The sequence below is a fragment of the Podarcis muralis genome, chromosome 16 (assembly GCF_964188315.1).
Source record: "Podarcis muralis chromosome 16, rPodMur119.hap1.1, whole genome shotgun sequence".
In the NCBI taxonomy this organism is placed as follows: Eukaryota; Metazoa; Chordata; class Lepidosauria; order Squamata; family Lacertidae; genus Podarcis; species Podarcis muralis.
In genome coordinates this window covers 24,942,703-24,954,148 of record NC_135670.1, presented here as the reverse complement: position 1 = coordinate 24,954,148, position 11,446 = coordinate 24,942,703, and positions in this window count along the sequence as shown.

Here is an 11,446-nt window from a genome sequence, read left to right as displayed (position 1 = left end):
CTAACGTGGTGGTCGGGTCTTTAAAAGGTGGAAGGCGCAGCTTGAGAAGAGGTGGAGGGAGAAGGGGGAACCTCCCCCAAAAGTATTCTCTTCTTTTTTCTTTTCTTCTTTTCTTCTCTTTTGTTCCTTTTTTCATACATATGTGCTTATTTGAAATATATATGTATGTATTTGCAATATTTTGCTAAAATTTTGTAACAATCATGTTAAATAATTTTTTTAATAATAAAAAAAAGAACATTAGAAGAGCCTGCTGGATCAGGCCAATGGTGCATTACATCCTATTCTCAACAAAAGCCCATAAGCAGGAGGCAAGCACAAGAGGGCTCTCCCCTCCTGCTGTTTCCAACAAATGGTATTCAGAAGCATTACTGCCTCCAACCATGGAAACAGAACATAGCCATCATAGCTAGTAGCTGGTCCAGTGTGGACTCTGACTCCTCCTCTGACTCCTCTGACTGCTCCTCCATAAACAACAACAATTCTATGCACATAGAAGAATGTAAGAGCCTTCTGAATCAGGTCAATGCCCCATACTTTCCTCACAGTGACTGCCCAGATACCCACATGGGAACCTTCAAGCAGGACCACGAGCACACAAGCGCTTGCTCCTCCTGCCGCTTTCATTCAGAAGCATCATTGGCTTGGACTGATGGCACAGCCATCATGACTAGTAGCCATTGCTATCCTCCATGAATTTCTCCAGTCCTCTTTTACTGCCCTACAAGTGAGTGGCCATCACTTCCTTCTATGGAAGTGAGTTCCATATTCAGTTCAAGCAGTGACCTTTCAACACTTCCATAGGTCAGACCTACAACTCAGTGATACAGCACAGGGACAAGAAGGCTGGTGTCCTGAGCTTGATTCCCACTCCTGGCAGCCTTGCCAGCATCAGTGTGGAAACACAGCCCATCATAGTAGGCAATAGTAAGGCAACCAATGGGCTTCTTCAGATTCATTCTAGAATGTTGCGATGAGTCTCCATTGTCTACCAGCCGTTGGTCTGCATTCTTTCCCTGCTACCAATCCTCTTTCTACTGGGGCTTGCCATGGTGATGAATACAAGAGCCTCTTCTGGGCCGGGGGGGGGGGGAATCAGGACCCTGGACAGCTCCTAGTGTGGTGTAGTGGTTAAAAACGATAGACTCGTAATCTGGTGAACTGGGTTCGTGTCTCCGCTCCTCCACATGCAGCTGCTGGGTGACCTTGGGCTAGTCACACTTCTCTGAAGTCTCTCAGCCCCTCTCATCTCACAGAGTGTTTGTTGTGGGGGAGGAAGGGAAAGGAGAATGTTAGCTGCTTTGAGACTCCTTCAGGTAGTGATAAAGCGGGATATCAAATCCAAACTCTTCTTCTTCTTGGGAAACCTGCTATCTGAGATTGGGAAGATGTTGTCATCCCTTCTTAAGCCATATAAAGGTTGGCAGGGCCTCACCTACCAGTGGCTCCACCTCCATAGGAGGAGCCGCTTGCAATGTCTATGCTTATCTCCATCCAGCAAGCAAGAGGCATTATCCCAATTCAAGGGCACATTTCAGCCAGGCAAAAGCAATTGAGAGTGTGGATCAGCACAGATGAGAGGTTAGCCCACAGAGCGGGTCTCAAGGGCCAGGTAGAAAAGCCTGATGGGCCACATCCAGCCCACAGGCTTGAAATTTCCCTCCCTGCCCTTTTCCAAAGTGGTTCTCATAGGCCAGGCCATTGCTTCCCAAACCTGGTCTCCATCTGTTTTCCAATTCCCATCATCCCTGACCAATGGCCTTGCTAGCTAGGGATGATGAAAGTTGTACTCCAAAAACAGCTGGAAACCCAAGTCTGGGAAACACTGGGCCAGGCCTAGCAATGTAAAGGGTGAGGTGACAGAGCCTCTTTTCTAAATCTGGTGATCGGCTCCTTCAGCTTGCATGGGAGTCCTCCCTTTCCCCAACAGTGGTTGAAAGAATAAAAGCTAGTTGGGCTTACATCCTACCAAGGCAGCAGGGAAGTCAAATCTCTTTTATGTGTCTGTATTGAAATGGTCCTGCCAGGCAATGAGTTGGCCTCCCTCTGCTTCAGCTTGCAATGAGCTCAGCAAATTATGAGCAACAGCCATTTACTGTGAGCCCCAGTGCTCCAGTAACTGGGAGAGGATGGGGCAGGAGCCAAAGGACTCTCCCCGGAACACTTTCTGGCTTTCTCCTTTCATCAGCATGCTTTTCTTTAATAAGGCCTGCTGGCATGATCTTGCTCTGAAAAAGAGAGAGAGAGAAAACACTGTGCATTGCCAGAAACTATGCAGTTCTGTGTTGCAGTGCAGCAGGCCCAGTCAGAATCATGTGTCCACAACATCTCTGATAAAGCCCATATTATGATATCTGGAGCAGCCTCCCCTAGTCTGTGGTTCTCCAGATGTTGTGGGACATCAACTCCCATCAGTCCAAGCCAGCATGGCCAATGGTCAAGGGTCAAGGGATTTGCAGTCCGGTGGTGCTCAATGGTGGAGCAGCAGCTTTGGATGCAAAAGGTCCGTGGTATGGCCAAACTGGACAAAGAAAAGACTCCTGCCTGAAACCCTGGAGAACCACTGCCAGCCAGTACTGAGCTGGATTAACCAATGGCCTGACTCTGGATAAGGCAACTTCCTGAAGCAAGCTAACTTTACTTTCTAGAATGAACCACCTTTACTGGCTGGAGTGAGTCATCCGAACTGGGTGGAGTGAACCATCTCTCCTGGCTAGAGTGAACCACCCCCACCTGCTGGAATGAACCATCTCTCCTGGCTAGAGTGAACCACCACCACCTGCTGGAGTGAACCATCTCTCCTGGCTAGAGTGAACCACCTCCACCTGCTGGAATGAACCATCTCTCCTGGCTGAAGTGAACCACCTCCACCTGCTGGAGTGAACCATCTCTACCTGCTTGTCTGTGAGCAGACATTGTGTCCATCCTGCAAACCATTGAAATCCTCCCCAAATTTGCCACCTGTGACTAGCATGATGAATTCAGGAAAGTCCTTTCGGCTCAGGCTTTCTGAGATTGAAGAGAGTCCCACAGGACACACACAACGTCTTGCAGAAGGCCAAACCGGCTCATCAGATGTCACAGGCTGCCAGGATTTTATGCTGCATCCTTGCACACTGAGAGGGATAAAAAGCAGCATATGGGCCTTTGCTTCCAACGCGACTTTGCAGAGCTTAATTGGATCATCCATTTTTGCTATATTAACATATTGGGACGGCAGCTAATCCCCTCGGGAGGCCCTGTAACATTGCAGATTAAAGCACTTTTCATGATCTGCATGACATGGTTGGCTAAACAATCTCAAGCAAACCGGGTCCCTGGGTGGCTTCACTCCTTATTTGGTTCAGTGGCGCAAAAGTTTTAATGCCAGCCCTCCCACCCTTCCCAGTGGGTGCTTCTTTAGATGCATGGCACCCACACACCTCCCATTTGTCACCATAATCTTTCCCAAAGAATAGAGTTGTCTCCATAGAACACCTGCTTGGGACTGATGGGTGGCTTCCTTAAGAAGATTTAAGGGCCAGATTTCTTCCAAAAGAGGAACCAGAGGGTAACAAATCATGGCTGGATTCAGGATGCGTACCTGGTTTCCAGGTGCAAAAACATTCTCCCTCTATTACAGTCTCATCTTCTTGGGTTTGTTTTTTGGATGTTGGGGGGGTTTGCATAACAATCTTTGCTTTTTAAGCTCCATGTCACTTTCAGGGGGAGGCTGTGGGTGTCTGTATCCAAACCTAGGGCTGGATCATAGAATTATAGTATTGTAGAGTTGGAAGGGACCCTTTCAAAGGGCATTTACTCCAACTCCTTGCAATACAGGAATCATAGCTAAATAATCTCTGGCAGATGCCCATCCAACTTCTGTTTAAAAGCCTCAAATGAAGGAGATTCCACAACCTCCTGAGGGAGGTTTGTTCTCCTGTTGAATAGCTTTTACCGTCAGAAGGTTCTTCCCAGTGTTATTTTTCTAGAAAGAGGTGTTGGAACTCATCACGAACACCTCCCTTGTTATCTTACAATGGTGCCCACCTGAGAGGGGCCAGAATTGAGTTCTGGTGTGTTCCAGTTGAAAAAAAAAGCCCTGGTTCTTCCTAATGTTTCATCTGAATCTCTTTTCTTGTCATTTGAATCCATTAGTTCAGGTCCTACCCACTGGAGAAGCAGGGGGAAAAGTTTGCTGCATCTTCCACATGACAGCGCTTCAGATATTTGAAGATAGCTCTCATATCACATCTCATTCTCCTCTTCTCCAGAATGAACATGCCCAAATCCCTCAACTCATAAGGCTTGGCTTTCAGACTCTTGACCATAGTACCTCTTATTTCCTCCCTGGGTTTCTGAAGTCCACTGCAGGAACTGAGAACCTCAAATGTAGCAGACAGACAAAGGTAAGGTAAAAAAGGTAAGGTAAAGGGCCCCTGGATGGTTAAGTCCAATCAAAGGCGACTATGGGGTTGCAGCTCTCATCTTGCTTTCAGGCCAAGGGAGCCAACATTTGTCCACAGACAGCTTTCTGGGTCATGTGGCCATCATGACTAAACCTCTTCTGGCGCAACGGAACACCGTGACGGAAACCAGAGCACACTGGAATGCCGTTTACCTTCCTGCCACAGTGGTACCTATTTGTCTACTTGCACTGGTGTGCTTTCCAACTGCTGGGTTGGCAGGAGCTGGGAGAGAGCAACGGGAGTTCACCCTGTCATGGGGATTTGAACCACCAACCTTCTGATCGGCAAGCCCAAGAGACACAGCGCCACCACTGCCTACCTACCTACCTAGGCAGGAAAAGACGCAGCATTGTCAACATAGGACAGGCAAAAAAGTACAGTATTAATTTCTTTTCTAATATCAAGACAGGTACTTTACATAGATACCGATGTAGGACATGACATTACGCACCACTTTTTCTGCCCACACCCAGTCTACCAGGCTCAAAAGTAGGTGGCTGCCTCATACAGAATCAGGCCACTGGTCCCTCTACCTATAATAGTAGTGAGGACAGAACAATTTTTTGTTAGGTAAGTGACTGGGGAAGGAAGAGTTAATCTTTATCTCCACACACACACTGAAAATCAGCCCCAGCACCTGCTATTAAATAATATTTTTTAAAACTGGCTGGTGTTTCTAAGGATACATTTAGCATCGTGTCTCGTGAAGCCCTAAGAAAGTACAAACAGGAAGTTTGTCAGATAAATGCCAAGGGGATACTCCTTCGGGGAGAGCCCTGATACTAGTTTTTTAACCCAGCTGGGTGTTTCCTTGAGCCAAACTTCATCCAAGGGACAAGTGTTTTCACCTAACCTCTGTTTTGAGAAGAGCATGGCTGCTGGATCAGGCCAGAGGCGCATCTAGTCTAGCATTCTGTTCTCACAGTCTAGCATTCTGTTCTCACAGTGGCCAACCAAATGAACCTATGGGAAGCTGGAAGGTGGCCCAGGTGGGAAGGTGACCCTCAGGATAAAAAGATTCCCACACCCACAAAGCATATAGGAAATTAAAAATGGCATTTCCAAGCTGACTGGTGCTGATCTCAGTGCTGATGGTGCACCTGCCTGCCAGGTTGGCTCACAGCTGATGCAGTTTCTATCCATTTACATGTTCAATATTAAGACAAAAATTCACATTGAAGTACCATCCGGTGAAGTATTTCCTCCTATATACATAAAAATGTAAGGCTGTCGTCACGTAGCTCCCATTGGAAGATTTGTAGTGCGGCATCGCAACCCTGCATTTGCATGAAGAAAAATCCAAGAGGCCAAGAAAAGTGAACTGTCTTTGCATGGAGTGAGAAGAAGAAGCTTTTGGGAATTAATGCAGCAGGGGTGGCCAGGGAGTTGGTGAGCAGAGCAAGCAGGGATTCAGCCCCCAGTACATACCTATTTTGTGATGATGATGATGATGATGATGATGATGATGATGATGATGATGACGACGACAATTATAAAAGTGAAAATAACCCATAACAGACAGATTTGACCCTTCCTAAATCACGCTGTGACTTTTGGATTTTTTTCTTATTGATGGGCCAGTACTGCTACCTATGGCTCCCCCACCCCCTCCACAATTCCCCTCCTGCAACAAGAGTTACTTACTCAGTGCATGTTGATGAATCAGACTTGGGCCAGGTGTAGTGTCTCCAGAAGAGTCTCCATTTGTCAGGGCTATTGATTCCTGCCTCCACCTTTTGATTTACGTCTTTAATCAAATCGACTGGAGCGGAGCGAGGGGGCTGCAGAGAGCCCCTGCTTGTCCGCTCAACCTCCTCCTGCAGCATTGTGGTTTACTAGCACCCACTCTGACAGCAGACTGCTGAAGCAGCAGGATCCCTCACCGCCATTAAAGAATCATGAGAGGCACCATTAAGGCAGGCTACTGGGATGGAAGATGACAGATTCCTCAAAGTGGGAGATGATGCTGGTTTGGACTCAGGCCACAAGTTGTTGCCTGGAGGATCCCTAAAGTGTGTATATATGTTGACTTCATACCAATGGTCTGACTCCGTATAAGGCAGCTTCTCATGAAACCAGCCCTTCATTCAGAACCATGAGGAGTGGAATCCTGTTTGATCTGTAAGGGGACGCAGGTGGCACTGAGCCTCTTGGGCTTCCCAATCAGAAGGTCGGCAGTTCGAATCCCCATGATGGAATGAGCTCCCGTTGCTCTGTCCCAGCTCCTACCAACCTAGCAGTTTGAAAGCACACCAGTGCAAGTAGATAAATAGGTACCACTCTGGCAGGAAGGTAAATAGTGTTTCTGTGCGCTCTGGTTTCCGTCACGGTGTTCCGTTGCGCCAGAAGTGGTTTCCCCATGACCTGGGAAGCTGTCTGTGGACAAATGCTGGCTCCCTCAGCCTTTTGAAAGCAAGATGAGCACCACACAACCTCATAGTCGCCTTTGACTGGACTTAACTTTCCAGTGGTCCTTGACCTTTTACCTATCTGTAAAGGAAGAGCTGTGGGTCAGTGATGGAACACCTGCTTTGCATGCAGAAGGGCCCAGGTGCAATCCTCAATGGCTGGTAAATACTCCTCACCTGAAACTCTGGAGGGACCCTGCCAGTCAGAGTAGGCAATATTGAGCTGGATTGGTGAAAGGGTGAAAGGAAGTTCAATTGCATGTTGTTGTTGTTGTTTATCACCAAAATTTGTATTTTAGATCTTCATCTAAAGATCTTAGAGCAGTTCACAGCATAAAAATACAAGATAAAAACACCAAATACATACTAAAACTAAACAATAATCCTCCTCCCACAAACACATTTATATGATCAGGGGACAGTGCTTTTTTCCGGGGGTACATAGGGAGACGCATACCCCTAAACATTTTGTGAATCTTTGTACTTTTGTCCATTTACTGTATTTATTTTTCCTGATTTGAACTATAAAATGGTGGTTTTCTTGAGTCAAAATGAGAGTACCCCTAAACATTTTTTTTTGGGGGGGGGGAAAGCAGTGACATAGGGTTGTTAATCAGCTAAATGCCTGGTAGAAGAGGAACATATAGAAAGATGCACAGGACCAGTTTGAACAGACAACTATAGGGATTCAAATGGCTTACAAGGTCACATTTTGACTGGTGGAGCTTCCATTCTTACTGCAAACTTGTGCAATATGATAGGGTTGTAAGTGTCATTGGTGTCGGGAGCTTTTGAAGGGACAGGATCTGAAAGGCGAGGTGAGCCTTGGGTAGGAATAGGGTGGACATTTGACTCGGTTCTTATGTTAATGAAAACTACCTGATTTACACTTCCCCAGATGTGATATGTGAAACAAAACACAGCCTTCCTTCAAAATCCAGACTTCTCTGTGGGCGTTTTCATTGCAGCTTTTCAACCAAATAATATGTGTGAATGTGTGCATTAAAGGGAAGATTGCATATATTAGTGAAAGCAGCAGAGCATCCTATTAGGGGGAAATGTTTGCGAAAATAAGCTCATCAGGCAAGATGGATACAAAAATGTGCATATATTAGGAGTGCTTTATCACAGATGAATTTCCTGGAGGACTTCTTGCAGGATCAGACTCATAGCTCAGCACCCAGCTCCCATGAGTAGCTAGCTATATTTGTCCAGGAATTCCTTCTTCACAAATTTGCCATATATAGTAAGTAAAATAGAAACATTGCCACCTGACACCCCACCACCACCTCTTTCCCCCTTTTCTTCCTAATGTCTCAACAAATGAAACTGATTTGTAAAAATGTTACATGACAGGGGGGGGGGGATACAAGAGAGAGACATTGCACACACTTTTGTAAATCAAGAAAATCTTTAATAAAAAAACAAAAACATATTTGCCATATTAAAGTTATCTAGGTGTAACCTCTTCATGCAGCTCGTAGTTCAACAATGGAACTCACTCCCACATGAGACGGCCACCAATTTGGATGGCTTTAAAAGAGGATTAGACAAATTCGCGGAGGAGAAGGCTTTTGATGGCTCCTAACCATGATGGCTCTTTTCTGCCTTCATAGTTGGAGGCAGTAATGCTTCTGAATACTAGAAGCTGGAAACCACAGGAGCGGGGAGTGCTGTTGCACTGGGGTCCTGCCTGCGGGCTTCACATAATAAGCAAGAACAGGATGCTGGACTAGATGGGCCATTAACCAGATACCCCAATGGGAAACTTGCAAGCAGAGTCTGAGTACAACAGCACCGTCGCCCCATGTGCGATTCCCAGTAGCTGGTACTCAGGGCAGGTAAAGGTAAAGGGACCCCTGATGGTTAGGTCCAGTTGCGGACAACTCTGGGGTTGTGGCACTCATCTCGCTTTACTGGCCAAGGGAGCCGGCATACAGCTTCCGGGTCATGAGGCCAGCATGACTAAGCCGCTTCTGGTGAATCAGAGCAGTGCATGGAAATGCCGTTTACTTTCCCGCTGGAGTGGTACCTGTTTATCTACTTGCACTGGTGTGCTTTCGAACTGCTAGGTTGTCAGGAGCAGGGACTGAGCAATGGGAGCTCACCCTGCAGCGGGGATTCGAACCGCCGACCTTCTGATCGGCAAGCCCTAGGCTCTGTGGTTTAACCCACAGCGCCACCCGCGTATTCAGGGCAGATGATACTGCAATTCTCTGTCTTAAAGCAGCCTTCACCCTAAAGCAAGGTTACCAAGCCTGCAGATAGCAGCTGAACTTCTTTTTGGAACCGGGATGGTCTAGGAAACTGGGCTGTTTGGAGTGATTATAAAGTTATTCCTGGGCTACTTAAAAGAGCAGAAAGGTTGTATCAACTGGCAAGTGCTAGATTAAGAACGCCCCCCCCCTTGCAAAAAAAAACAAAAACCCAAAAAACACCCCACTCACTCTTACTCAGGATTGTGCCTGTCAAAGCCATATGCCCAGATTCCCTGGGCAAAGACAGATTAGTCCAAAGTGGGTTTTTTGCAGTAAGTTAATGTGAAAAATCGCTCTCTAAATGAGGGCAGATCCTCCTCAGCCCTGTTGAGAGTGATTAGAGGAGCCGCTGCTTAGCCTTTAATTCAGAAAGCTCTGGATTTGCTCTTTATTTACGAGGATAACGTTAGCCCTCTTTTCACCCCGAATGCAGAGTTGTAAATTAACCCTGCCCGGAACAAATCAGAAGCCCCTGCGATGCCGCAAAGCTTTCCTGGCCCAGGCCTTCATGCGTTTTCCAACCTGTGGCCTCACTACGATTAACACCTGATGGAGAGAACATCACATAAGAAGACCAATGGCGCATCTAGTCCAGCATCCTTTTCTCACAGTGGCCACCCAGATGCCCCAATGGGAGAAGCAGGACTTGAGCACGAGAGCCCGCTCTCCTCCTCAGGCTTCCAGCAACTGGTACCCAGAAGCATTGCTGTCTCTGACCATGAAGGCTGAGCATAGCCATCAGGGCTGGTAGCCTTCTCCTCCATGTGTTTGTCTAAAACAGGGTTTCCCAAACTTGGGTCTCCAGCCATTTTTGGACTACAGCTTCCATCATCCCTAGCTAGCAGGAGCAGTGGTCGGGGATGATGGGAACCGTAGTCCAGAAACAACTGGAGACCCAAGTTTGGGAAACCCTGGTCTACAACTTCCACATACCCGATGTAGGCAAGACCTGGCTAGATGAATCAATGGTCTGGCTTGGTAAGAGGCAGCTCCCTGTGTTGCTTCACAAGAAATGCTCCTTAAAAGTCACCCCAGTTTGGAATCTCCAGCGTCTGAAGGCTTGAGTCAGTGCATCCTGCCATCAGAACGTACAAAGTATCCTGTTCTCACAGTGGCTGTTGCCAGATGTGTTATGTACTGAAGTTCTCACCCTGGACCAGCAGGGGGATACTGTAGATAGTTTTCATTCAGGTCCACATATGCAAATAAGGGATTGAAAGTGACGTTCAGTGATTGGATAGTTACGGAAAATGGTTACTGTTGCGTTCTAGTGGAGCTCTATATAAGCAGGCTGGCTGAACCCTTCAGTTCAGTCCTGTTCTGGCCTGTGAATAAACAAGAGCTGTTTGAAGAATCGCTGTGTCGTCTGATATGTTCACCCACAACTTAACAAGATGCCTGCCGGAAACCCATAAGCAGGAGCTCAGTGCAAGATGACTCTCCCCTATGGTGGTTTCCAGCAACTGCTATGGCCTCTGACTGTGGAGGAACAGCATGACCATGATGGCTAATAGCCCTATCCTCCATGAATTTATCCAATCCTCTTTCAAAGTAATCCCATCACTGCCTCCTGGGGGAGCAACTTCCATAGTTTAATGATTGGTTTTATCAGAGCGTGTGAGGGAACCCAGTGGTGGCCGAAGCCTCCACCGCCATCGTTCAGCCCAGACACTGAGGTCCAGCTCCGAGGGCCTTCTGGTGGTTCCCTCACTACAATAAGTGAGGTTACAGGGAACCAGGCGAAGGGCCTTCTCAGTATGGATGTATGAATGCCAAGACCATATTACACTGGTCCTGAAAGGCCTATATTGGCTCCCAGTATGTTTCCGAGCACAATTCAAAGTGTTAGTGCTGACTTTTTAAGTCCTAAATGGCCACGGCCCAGTATACATGAAGGAGCGTCTCCACCCCCATCATTCTGCCAGGACACAGAGGTCCAGCTCCAAGGGCTTTCTGGCGGTTCCCTCACTGCGAGAAGTGAGGTTACAGGGAACCAGGCGGAGGGCCTTCTCGGTAGTGGTGCCTGCCCTGTGGAATGCCCTCCCCTCAGATGTCAAGGATATAAACAGCTATCTGACTTTTAGAAGACATCTGAAGGCAGCCCTGTTTAGGGAAGTTTTTTATGTTTGATGTTTTATTGTGTGTTTAATATTCTGTTCGGAGCCGCCCAGACTGCAGGTTCAGCCTGTGCCATGCTCAGACTTAGAGATCTCCCTCGGGCCAAAGATGGCCACCAAGCGTCTAAAATAGGACCGTTGGCTGAAATGACATTAAAAGCAAATGTCCGCTAAGCAGATTGGAGGCTTTGAGAATTAGGCATTTGACTTATTTT